Raw genomic sequence first — 12,923 nt, 5'->3', positions numbered from 1 at the left:
AATATATAGGATAGATATACAGCTACTTTCACTTAATTCAATGAGTAGAAATAGGTGTACTAATAGTGTTTGGACAGGATATCCTGTCTGCTTCTTGTATTACGGATAGCCACTATGCAGATAACAATGTACAGTGTATTGATTATCGAAACTGTTCTATTAATCAGCTTTGAAACTGTCTCATTGATATTTATTTCTCAATAAAAATAAAAAAACACAATTGTATCCTGTTTGTAAAATACACACTTAAAAATCACTGATCCAGAACACTTAGAAGAAAAGGAATGAAAAAAGAGTACTTTCCAAATAAAATTACTGTTCCAATATTTGTTATGAAATATTAGTAATAAAGATGTTATTTAATAAAAAAAAGATTCTGTCCTTTTGTTGGATATTAGGATTTTGACTGCCGTGTGGTATGAGGAGGTTGTTGTTTTCATGGTTATTTGGGATTCTGTCCACTGCACATTCTAATTCTTGCTCAATACAGTGGCTCTTCTGTTCATGAACTTTTCCTCATGATTTTGGTCATAAACTGAATTGGACAGGAACCGAATCAAATTCAATGGCTCTGGGGAGATCAGGTTCAGTTCTTGTCCAATTCATTTTGCAACCAGAATCATGGAGAGAATTAACTTTGTGGACCTTGGTGTGTCTGTATTTGGGAAGGCTTGCACTGCTTTTTTTCTGTAAATAGGTTTTCATACCATTTGTGCCATCTTCTGGTATTTTGGTAATTCCAGTTAATCTTCTTTGCCTCATCTAGCATCTGTTGGATCCCTTTTTCATATCATTTTGTTGCTTTTAGGGTATCTCTGAATTCACGGTCAATGGCCCTGCCTCATCTTCTAGTTCTGACGCTCTTTTCCCCTGACAGTCACTTTGGCTGGCCACACTCTCAACAGAATTTTTAATTTTCTGGATTTATGTTTTGAATCCTTTTATGAGCTCTAATTCTTTGCTAACCTGGTTGTTCATCATGTGTAATTATTTTCTCTCAGCTATAATTTTACTAGTGTTTTTCTCTAAGCTGATTGATAATTTTATTATGTCTGTTATTTATTTAGGTAAATAAATTTTCTTTTAGCTTGCTGAGCACCTTACTGACCTGCTTAAAAAGTACCTCTTCTTGGGGGCTGAGGCGATAGCACAGTGATATAAGTGCCTGCCTGGCAAGCACAAAGTCCACAGTTCAATCCCAGGCGCTGCCAACCCCCCAAAAACAACAACAATGACAACAATACCTCTTCTGTTATCTTTTCACTGAATTGACTATGTAGCTTTTGCTTTCTTTTCCTTTGATGGCCTATGGGTTTGATGGCTTTGGAGGATTTAGGAGTTTTGCGCAAAGTTTTGTTGTCTTTTCATGTTTTTATGTTTTTATATGAGTAGAAAGAATTGGTCACTGGTATGGAGAGCTGTTTAATCAGTGTGTGGACTCTGCACCCCCCCACCCCACCGAGTGAGAATTTCTGCTGCCTTCTGGGGACCCCCAGATCCAGTCCTAGCCCAAGCCCTGGTGAATGTGTGGGAAAGCTTCTGGCTCCCTTGTGCTGGCAGGACCTGCCAGTCCAAGCCCAGGCGCAGCATGAGTGAGACCCTCTTCCACCTGCTTGTGAACCCCCCCCACTCTGCAGCACCCCTCCCCCCCGCCACGTGAGAATTTCTGCCACATTCCGGGAACCCCCAGATCCAGCCCTAGCCCAGGCCTGGTGAGTGTGTGGGAGAGCTTCCTTACCCCCCTACTACACCTTGTTCCCTCCAGACTCAGCTCAAGCCTGGCATACAGGTCTAGGGTGAAACCCTGCAGCTGTAATCCATGCAGAGAGTATATGGGACAGAACCACCCAGCTAGTCCAGGAGCAGAACATCTTGCCACAGGGGCACAACAGGTTCACCTCCAAGGGAAGCAGCAGGAAGGAGCTGAGCACAGCAGCCAGACCCAAGCCAGGCACAGTTGGATAAATCCAAACTTTGTAGATCTGCACCTGAATTTCAGTAGGTGCTAAGGTTATAACTGCACCAAAGCTCTACAACAAAGGGCAGAAGACAGTGCTGCACAAAATGACAATGAGAAGGAGCAAAATGCAATCTCAGACCCCAAGCCCACCAATAACAAGTGCAGAGAACACTAACACAGAACAAATTGGGACTCACACAACTGAAATCAATGAATCAACAGCTTCAGAAATAAACAACTGCAGAAAGGTATAGAGGAACTCAGATTGGAAATGAAAAAAGAAATCCCTGAATTAATAACATCTGCAGTAAAGAATCAAATGCAGAAACATATGAAGGAAACCCAATGCCCACCCAGAACAAGTGCAGAGGACACTAGCTCAGCTCAAATGTATGAATTAATAGTGTCCGTAGTAAATAAGCAACAGCAGAAAGTTATAGAGGAACTCAGAGCGGAATTCTTTTCTGAAATAAAAAAAGAATTCTCTGAACTCATAGCATCTGAAGTAAAGAATCAACTACAGAAACATAGGGAGGAAACCCAATCTGAAAAAAACACTGCAGTAAAAGAGTTAATAATCAGTGTGTGCTTTTCTGTGATACATATGGGCATGGATAAACTATAGGACTTTATCGCTATTTCAAGATCAACTACCTCCATGAATTTGAGAGGGATGAATACAGTATAATTGGACAAGCATCCAATTCTTGGTACTAGAACATGGTGTTGTTAATGACGAAGATCTACTGATTGGCCTGCAGAGTAAACTTATTACTAACAACAACTATACCACCCTGGCAGGAGCCAATAAATCAGCAACAATAACAATAATATTCAAAGACAAACTGAATATCAACATACTGGAAGGACCAATTATGTACCGCTCTTACCATAGAAAACAGATCTGTAATTGTGGTCTAAAGACTAAAAAATAAGTCAAATATCAACATACAGTAAATACAGACTGAGTGCAGCAACTATACCTTCATTAATGATAGAAAAGAATTCAACAGTAACAGCATAGAGTTAACTAAAGATCAATGAAGCTTGATCATTATGCTAGTTAAGATGGAGGGGGTAGGAAACAGAAACATGAAAGAAGAAATATTTGAAACGTTAAATAACAGAAGATAAGAAGGAGTTGAGGGCTGGGGAGATAGCTCGGTGGTCTAAGCCCCTGCCTGGCAAGAGTAAGACCCGAGTTCGATCCCCAGCACAGCATGCGGCGCCAGCCCCAAAACTGGGTGTGGTGGTGCACACCTGTAATCCTGGCGCTGGGGAGGCTGAGACAGGAAGATCACTGAGTCTGAGCTGCATAGTGAGACCCTGTACCAAATAAATAAAAAATAAATAAATAGATTAAATAATTAAAAAATTGAAAAAAGAGAAAAGTGAGACGAAGTATCCTGTTATGGCATAAAAACAAATCAATTGAATTAGTTAAAGGTAATAGAAAAGAACAGGAAAAGGAAAAAAAAGGGAGGAAAAAGAAAAGTAAAAATGATTAAAAATTAAAAGGAAAAAAGAGAATATAAAATGGAAAAAGAATAAAGCACCCAGGCTTACCTCCCTCAAACTGTTAGCGAAAAGAAAAAGGAGAAAAAGAACCCCGAGCCTACCTTTTTTCCTTCTGTCTCTGAGTGCGTGGCTTCTTTCCTAGCTCCGTAGCTCTGGAATGGACCAGGAGGTCCGTTTTCTCTGCTGTGCCGTCTGCCTTGTGGGTCTGTGACGAGCGTGCTGTTCCGGGAGCGTTTGCTTGCCATGGGCCTTGGCAGCCGAGCTGACAGGTGTCCTTGCCCACCTTGGTAGACGCAGAAAGCAGTCGGTCTCTGATCTCTGCTGGTTGTAGGTGGCAGAGCAAGGGTTCGAGCAGACCACTGCACCGAGTGCCAGCATGTGCACACCAAGTCGCTTCTGCGAGCCACACGTGCTAGGCCTAAGGTGCACCAACACCCTATCTACCAACAGTGGGGATGTCTGCCTAGTGGGGGCGCAGCGATGGTGCGTGCAGAGTGCCAAGCGCAGTGCGGGGTACCAAGTGCAGAGCATAGATGGACATAGCCCACGTGGTCAGGGCCGAGGCACTGATGACAAACTTCTCTTGGGGAAGTGGCGATGATTTTTCGATAGCTCTTAATCATTTCTTCTTCTCTTTCATCCTCTGTGACTCCACTTGGGTCTTTCTAGTTCCAGTGTCTCTCTTTTTCTTTGATACATAGTCTTGGTGGCATATAATCTTCCTTTCCCTTTCCCAGTCACATGGGAGCATTATTAGTGATTTAATGAGGCAGTACTTAGTGTGTGGAGGCGTGAGGACAGGGGCACGTCCTTTGTTGTTCTTTGGGAATGAACTTGAGTGGTAAGTAGAGCAACGCACAGGGAATTGTTGTTAGAAAGAATCTATTGGAATTTTTCTGCACTTTCAGAGGTTATATTTTATTTGGTAAGATCTATATAACGTTTTCTATTATAATTATCCAAGATTCACAAGTTTTAAAATACACAAATGCTGAGAGATCTGTAACATTTAATCAAAGGTGTATCTGGAATTTTTAAGATATATTTTTCCAAGAAAAAATTTTTAGAGTGGCCTATCACAAATTGAACTCAGGACTTTAAACTTGCCAGGCAGGCACTATGCCACTGAGCTATATCCTCAGCCTCCTAAGACAATTATTTCCACAGGTATTTTTATCTTAATACTTATTTTTATTAACATGCACCCTAGCAAAATTATTAACTACATTAATATTAAGTACATTATTTTTCTCAATACATAGAAAATGGAAAATAATCATGAAGAGAATTCACATTTCAAAATTCAAATGGTTAAAATATTTTGAGAACAAAGTTCTATTTGCTGGTAGGAAATCATTCATTCTGCTGTAAAATACAGTAATCTATTCTTTTATGTGAAGAAAGACAAGTCTCTAATTAAGTTAGATGGTTTGACACCAATTGATCAAATATTTCGATGAAGACAAGAGTTGTATGTTCTGTGCTAGTGTTGGATAGCGTCTGCTTTTAAGATGCCTTTAATGTTAATTCTTTATGTCAGTGGGCTCTCTCTTTGATTCACATGAAGGAGTCAGAGATGATCCTTTTCTCTGACCTCAAAAGCTGACATGGAACTGACACTGCACAAGAAATGAAAGAATATTCATTAGGTCTTTTGAAAAAGTGTTGTTTGCTGCAGTTTCTCCTGACTACGCTGAGTTTATTTGCCTTTGAAGTAAGAAAGGGAGTTGCCTGAAAGAAGCTCTGGAGCAAGGATGGCCTACTTCGGGAATTCTTAGCCTAGTGTTGATTGGTTGGTTTTGTGCAACTCTTCCTACTTTTGTCCAAAGAAAACACTAGAATGCAAATTTGTTTTAGAAATTACTTTGTTAGACTCTGTTTTCCAAGATGGCGCCAAAGGTGAAGAACTAAACTCTGGCCCCTCAAAAAGCTGAAGCCAAAGCAAGAGCTCTGAAAGCCAACAAAGCCATGCTGAGAGGCATCCACAGCCACAAGAAAAGAAGATCAGAATGTCACTCACCTTCTGCTGTCTCAAGACACTGGCTCCGGAGGAAGCCCAAATACCTCGGAAAAGCGCCCCCAAGAGAAACAAGCTTAGATTGGGAGTGGTGGTGCTCGCCTGTAATCCCAGCTCTTGGGAGGCTGAAAACAGGAGAATCAGTAGAAGTCCGATCCACGCTGTGAGACCCTGTAGACTCTGTACTAAAATACATAAAAAACCCAAAACCCCCCAAAACAAGCTTGACCACTGTGCTACCAAGTTCCCTCTGACCATGGAGTCAGCTATGAAAAAGATCAAGGACAACACACTCCTGCTCATTGTGGATGTCAAAGCTAATAAGCACCCAATCAAACAAGCTGTGAAGTAATTCTATGACATCGATGTTGCCAAGGTCAATACCCCAATCAGGCCCGATGGAGAGAAAAAGGCATATGTTCACTGGCTCCCCATTATCATGCTTTGGATGTTGTCAGCAAAATTGGTATCAACAAATTGTGTCCAGCTGGCTAATTCTAAATACACGTATTTTGCTCCATAAAACATTTGCTTTGTTGTCTATACTTTAAAAAGTGAATTTAGATAATTAACACTCTTTGGGCCTCAGTGTTTTTATGCAAAAATTAAGATAGTATAGGCAACCAAATTACTTCGGAATATATGCTGAAAAAATGTTAAAAGCAGTGGGGCCAGGGAGATGGCTCAGTGGAATAAGCACTTCCCTGGCAAGCGCAAGGACCTGAGTTCAATCCCCGGTTCTGGAAAAAAAAAAAAAGTTAAAAGCAGTAACATAGTGTTTCTAAAAAACAAAACAAAACAAAAACCAACATTAAAAATTGGAATGGGAGGCCTGCCCCTTAGCTCAGTTCTTTAAGTGGCTGCTTCAACAAAGCAGTCAGCCTCAGGTTGCTGTGGCTGGATCCCCAGAACTCAAGCCAGCCAAACCTGCCCTGAAGGCATTAAGAGAAAAAAAAAAATTGGAATGGCTGGACATGGTGGCACATACTTGTAATCCCAGCACTATAGTGGCCGAGGTAGGAGGATCTCAAGTTTGAGACCAGCCTAAGAAATTTAGTGATTCAGACCTGTTTCAAAAATAAAAAAAGGGTTGTGGAGATAGCTCAGCAGAATAAGCATCAGCCTGGCAAGAGCAGGGTCCTAAGTTCAATACTTGGTACCACAAAAAAAAAAAAAAAAAAAAGGTGAGGAGGGGAAATAGGGATGTAGTTTGCTGTCAGGGCTCCAGGTTTACCTTCTGGTTCTTTTCCCACCAATAAAAAAAAAAATGAGAGAATATCATTCATGAGAATTAGAAAAAAGCGAAAAGGAAAAATGCATTATAGAAATGAAGAGATCACAGGACCAAAAAGAACCAAACCAAGAGGAACTGAAAAGGAATTGAAGGCAACTCTGAACCAAAAGAAATGATAGAAGAAAGAAAAAAAGAAAAAGAAGGTATATAATTTAAAAATCAATAAAGAAAGAAGAAATAAAAGCATTTGAGAGGAAGCGAAAAGTGAAAAGTACAGAAAATAAGGACCTGACGTATAAACAGCAGAATATCCTGGAAAGGAAGGATATAGAAAGGGAACAGACCAAGTCTTAAATCAGAGAGTCAGGGCCGGCCAGATAGCTCTGTGGATTGAGGCACCTGTTTAGGCAGACACAGGGGCTGAGGGTTCGATCTCAGGTGTGCCATGCTGGTTTTGTCCATGGGGCACGCTGGACAGCGATTGAGACTGGGTGTGGTGGTGCCCACCTGCAATCCCAGTGCTTGGGAGGCTGAAAACAGGAGGATCATTATGAGTCTGATCTGTGTAATGAGACTCTGTAGACCCCGTACTAAATACAGAAAATTAAAAAAAAGGAAAATTAAACAAACATTCCTGAAACATTCCCTGGAGTATTCTGAACTGCAGGTTTAAAGCTCAGCAGGTGTAGTACTTAAGCATCCTGATCCAGTGCTATCAACGCTAGGAAATATTACGGAAAGATTCCTGGATTTTAAAGAAAATAAATAATTCTCCTGTTGTAATCAGGGCTTACAAGGGAATAGATTTAATACAAGATGCACCATTATAGGATTATGTTGTAATATTCACAAAAAGAGTCAAATGCAAAAGCATATGGGACATCTGCCCACACACTAGAGACCCAAAGAATCCAGCTGAGGGCCTCGATCTCACAGCAATGTCCTGCACGAGTCTAACTGGAGGCCTACAGCCCAACAATATCTCCTACAAGTCTGTATCAAGGATCTGCATTGGGAAGGCACAAAGGTCAATGGTGGAAGCTAGAAAGTCTGCACCAGTGGATGAAGGGTCTGGGCCAGAAGGCTGAGGGACCTGCCCTGGAGCCAGGAAGTGATGCTCAAGGTAAGGACCACAGCTCCCGTGTAAAGAACCACAGCCATCCTCAGCGACAGCGAGGACCTGAGATCCTCCAATGAAAACAGCTGAGATCACATCAGGAAAGCCAGCATCACAAGCTTCTCTGGGAGAAGCCACAGCGCACCATCTTCCCTTCCTGTTCTCCTTTCCTGCTGTTGGCAACCCTCCCCAGGTGGGCCTTCCACACCCGCAACCACGCTGACTCAGCTTAGCTGGGTGTTCCAAGTGGACCATTACTTAAGCCACCATATCCGCTAAGCATTTAGGCACTTATGAAGGAAAGAATATTAGGTTTTTATCCAGCTTTGATGGCAAAACTTCATGCCAGAACAATATAGAATAACATATTTAAGATACTTCAGGAAATAAAATGTGAGCAAGTGTTCTTTTTATTTCATCATTTAAATATTTTTATTAGTACTTTTTTTGTAGTACATAATGATTACATTCATCATGAGAGGTTGGTACATGTACATAATACATTTGAATTATTTCCTAATCCTATTATTCTCTAATGAAGTCCCTAGTTACGGTAAGTAATCCACCCAAATGCCCAGATTGTGGTCTTGGAATATCATGTCCTATTGGAAGAAACTAGGGCTTCTCAGAGAAATGGCTCAATCCGTGTCTGAGTAGGAATTATACAAGATGAGCTAAAACATCTTGACTGACCTCGTGACAGAGAAGTTATCAGATTATCAGAGTTATAGACGAAAAAATGAAAGGTATGTGCTCATTGTGTTTACTTGAGTGAGAACCCCCCGACTAAGTTGGATCAGCATAGTTCTGCGTGTGGCTGAGGGGAAGACACAAGACCTTACTGAAGACAGAAGACCCACTGTGGGTGTGGGTGACATCAACCAATAGGCTCGACACCTGAGTGGAATAAAAGACAAGCCAAGAAGGAAGGCGCGCTTCCGCTTCCAAGACTGAAGGAGCTGCAGTCTTTGCCTTCATCTTGGACGCTGTCTCCTGGCTTCCGGCACAGACCCGTCAGCCTCCATTACAGACCCTCCAGCCTCCTGATGCAGACTGGCCTGGACCCTATAGTGAGCCCCAGCCTGCCGACTGGGTCCTTTGGGTCCCCAGTGCACTGAGAGACCTTTTGCATTTTTCTACACTTGACTCTGCTGTAAGCTAAGCTTGTAAGTTCTTACGTATTTTTGTCTTGCATTAAATACGTTTCTCTAGTAGGCGCTGATGGATGCACACCATGTTGAAGAGGGTGCCATAGGGTTATGAGAAAACAAATTGAGCTTTAATGAAGAAATGTTTAAATCTACTTAAATCCATTAATTCATAATATTCAGAAGGAAAACTAAGTGCTCAACTCCTAAGGGTGATAGATAACCAGTTCATTGTTGTGAAAACTGTGTGGGTGAAAATAGTCAACTATTGATCTTACCTTTTTCTATGGACTGTAAAACTGGCCAATACATAAAAAAAACAATGGAATAGAATTAAAACATCTCCACTCTATTCCAGACTAATTAATCAAACTAGAAACTGAGTGCCACCAATTGCTGCCACAACTCCCCCAAAATGAAAAGCAGACGGTATGTACCTTCTGGGGAAGGAACACCTGTCACTTAATTTTGCTAACAGGTGAAATCCGAGTCACATCAACATGGATGTAGATGCCAATTTGCAAGACACAGAGGAACATGCTAAACTGTACCGTGAGAATCCAGCCATCAAAGTCTACAGTGTAGAAAGCTTCACATGTAAAATGGCCTAAGAATCTTTCAATAGATACATTGCTAGAGAAAGAAAAGGATATATGGGGACTTCTGCCACAGCAACCATGGAAAAAGAGTAGCCATGGCCCTCTGCTATCCCATGGCCGTGGGCCTCAACAAGGGCCACAAGGTGACTAAGAATGTGAGCAAACCGAGGCACAACCGCCGCCGCGGACGTCTCACCAAACACACCAAGGTCGTGTGGGACATGATCCGGGAGGGCTTTACTCCCTACAAGCGGCGCGCCATGGAGCTGCTCAAGGTGTCCAAAGACAAACTCACCCTCAAATTCATCAAGAAAAGGGTGGGGACGCACATTGCACCAAGAGGAAGCGTGAGGAGCTGAGCAATGTGCTGGTCACCATGAGGAAGGCCGCTGTCAAGAAGGACTGAGCCCCTCTGGAATAAAGCTTTGCAGAAAGTTTAAAAAAGAAAGAAAGAAAGAAAGAAAGAAAGAAAGAAAGAAAGAAAGAAAAGCAAAGAAAGAAAAAGAAAAAAGAAAAGGATATATGGGAATATACTGAATTTAAAAATGGAACAGGGCTGGGGAGATAGCTTAGCAGTCTAAGCACTTGCCTGGAAAGCACAAGGATCAGGGTTCAGTGCCTGGTACCACATGCCATGCTGGCCCCAGGCACTGAGCCGGCCACCACTGAAACTGTTTGGTGGTGCACGCCTATAATCCCATCGCTGGGGAGGCTGAGACAGGAGGATCACTACAAGTCTGAGCTGCATAGCAAGACCCTGTACCAAATAAATAAATAAAAGATTAAAGAAAATGGGTCAGACCAAACTAGTTTTGTGTCTAGAGATGCACATGTGGGTGATAGAACCTAAGGTAACAGAGGCAAGTTGTTACCTTGAAGAGGGAGAGATGGAGGCTGTGATGAACATGGAGCACACAGAGGAGTCTCTCGGTTCCCTGGCGAAGGGGTGCTGGGATCGAACCTAGGGCCTCGTGCATTCTAGACGGGTGCTCTACCCATGAGCTGCATCCTCAGTCCTTTTTCTTTTAGTTTTGAGACAAAGTCTTACTAAGTTACCCAGGCTGGCCTTGAATTTATGATCTTCCTACCTCAGCTTCCTAAGTAGCTGAGGTTACAGATGTGTGCCATTGTGCCTGGCTAAAACGCTTTATTTCTTCCTTTTCTTTTTTTTTTTTTCCTTTTGAAAATTTATTGACAGTACTATCAACAGTAAAGCATTCTTTCAGTTCTTATGAAACTTCTGTTTTAAACATTGGCTTTCAAAAGTACTTACAAAACTTTCACTAAAGCATTTGCAGTCTTCAAATAAATCATTTTAATACCTACTTTTCTATGGAATTACAACAGCATTACCATCATAGTCTTTGTTTGGCTTTTTTTTTTTTTTTTTTTTTGGTACTGGAAATTGAACTCAGAATCTCTTGCTTGCCAGACAGGCGCTGTGCCCCTGGGATACATCCCTGGCTTGCAGTATTTATTTTTATTAAAATTAGTTCAAGTTCATTACTAACAAATCCTGGTTTTTAATACAGGTAGTCCCTCTTATCCAAAATAGTGGGACCACCCAGATGCTCATCTTCTAATCCCAGTACTCAAGAGGGTGAGGCAGGACCACTCCATCCAGGGTGAGGCCAGCCTGGAGTGGTGGAGGGCAGCCTGAGCTGCACAGGGAGACCCCATCTCAACAACAACACGAACCGGGCCCCAAGTACTTCGGAAGATGGATATATATATATAATACTTTAGTCATGGAACTGCAGTCTAAGCATGAAATGCATTTACATTTCATGAAGGCAATGGGACGCAGTAATCCTCATAGTGTTCATGAGCCACGGTTGTGTGGTGTGGTATTTTCCACTCAAGTCATCACAATGGTGCTCAGAGTTTTGGATTTTAGAGCATTTTGTATTTTTGGGTTAGGGATGTTAAGTCTACTACGCCATGGCAAAGTAGAACTGCGATTTTTTTTTTTTTTTTACTAGTGATTGAACCCAGGTCCTGCCACTGAGCGACATTGTTGGTGGAACTTGTTAAATTATTTTGAGGTAGGGTTTTGTTCAATTCCTAAGTTGCCCAGGCTGGACTTGAACTTCCAGTCCTCTTGCCTCAGCCTCCCAGAGTGCTGACAGTACAGCAGTTGTCATTGCACCCAACTCAAAATGTGATCATTTAAAAATTTTTGTTTCATGTTCTGTGTACTATTTGGTGTAAAAAGTAGCACCTGGGCCCAGGTGTCCTTGTTTGCAGACACTTCGTACTGCGGACGGTTTTCGTTTTCCTGACATCTCCAGCGTACAACGCTAATGGCTAAGCTCTTCCTCGTCTTCTTCATCCTCGGGTGCCGACAATCCTCAGAGGTCATAGGGCTCCTGGCGCTGACTTTCCGTTTGGTTTGCTCTTCCATCTGGGCTTGCTGGCCGGCGAGGGCTTGGCTGAGGCTGTCCAGAGCCAGGTCCTCGCGCTCATCGTCGCTTCCTGCTGCGTCCTCGATTTCTTCCGGTTCGGCGGTTTTCTTTTTCTTCTTCTTCTCTTTCTTCTTTGGAGGCTCGCGTTCCCCTCCAAAGCACGTTCTTTGGACAAGCGTAACTTAGGTGTCCACTTCCCCCACGTTCGTAACATTTAGATTTATCAAAGTAGTTTCGCCTTCAGATGCATTCAGCTGCACTTCCGTTGTCAATAGCAAGGCTTGCCTTTATCACTCTACTAAATAACTGTCGTTTATGGCTCTGGTGCAGCTTTGTGCGGAGTCTTTATCCAAAAACAATATACCCACAGCTAATTTTTTTTCTGGAACCGGGGTTTGAACTCAGGCGCTTGTGCTTGTCAGGGAAGCACTTATTCCACTGAGCCATCTCCCTGGCCCGCCTCCAAAAACAATATAAACGCCACTCCTTTACTCTTCCTTGTGTCTTTGGCTTTCATTATAGTAACCTTCACAACTTTCCATACTTGCAAAATATCTAGTATAAGTTGTTGTTTGTCAGAGAGAAGGGCAAGTTGGACACATTCACTGTGCTCTTACTCGGAGCCAGGCCACCACTCATTTCTTCAGGAAGAGATTCCTGGGTGGCAAAGGCCGCCGCCAAAACTCTTTATTTCTTGACCTGGGTACTGAGTGCAAAAATCTTCTTTGAGTGTTCTATGGTTGATATTTTATTTCAGTTTCATCAAATATGTTTGTAACCACTTAGTCACTTACTTGTCACAAGGACAGAGTAGCCCAAACCCACAGTGTAGTGATATGGTTGCTTGTGGTGCAGTCCATGGTCAGCTGGCGCCAAGGCAGCAATGGCCTGGGTGGAAGGATAGTGGTGAAGAAAGGTGTTCAAC

The 12,923-nt window shown here is 42.4% G+C and overlaps 1 pseudogene; it reads right to left on the bottom strand.

Moving 5' to 3' along the window:
• LOC101572643 overlaps positions 1-12,637 on the bottom strand; it is a 59,579-nt pseudogene extending 46,942 nt beyond the window's left edge.
• Positions 12,638-12,923: the final 286 nt, after the last annotated feature.

Source organism: Octodon degus, unplaced genomic scaffold (genome assembly GCF_000260255.1).
Source record: "Octodon degus isolate 3935 unplaced genomic scaffold, OctDeg1.0 scaffold00043, whole genome shotgun sequence".
NCBI lineage: Eukaryota > Metazoa > Chordata > Mammalia > Rodentia > Octodontidae > Octodon > Octodon degus.
The sequence above is the reverse complement of the archived record's forward strand: the minus strand, read 5'-3'. Positions and strand labels throughout refer to the sequence as shown.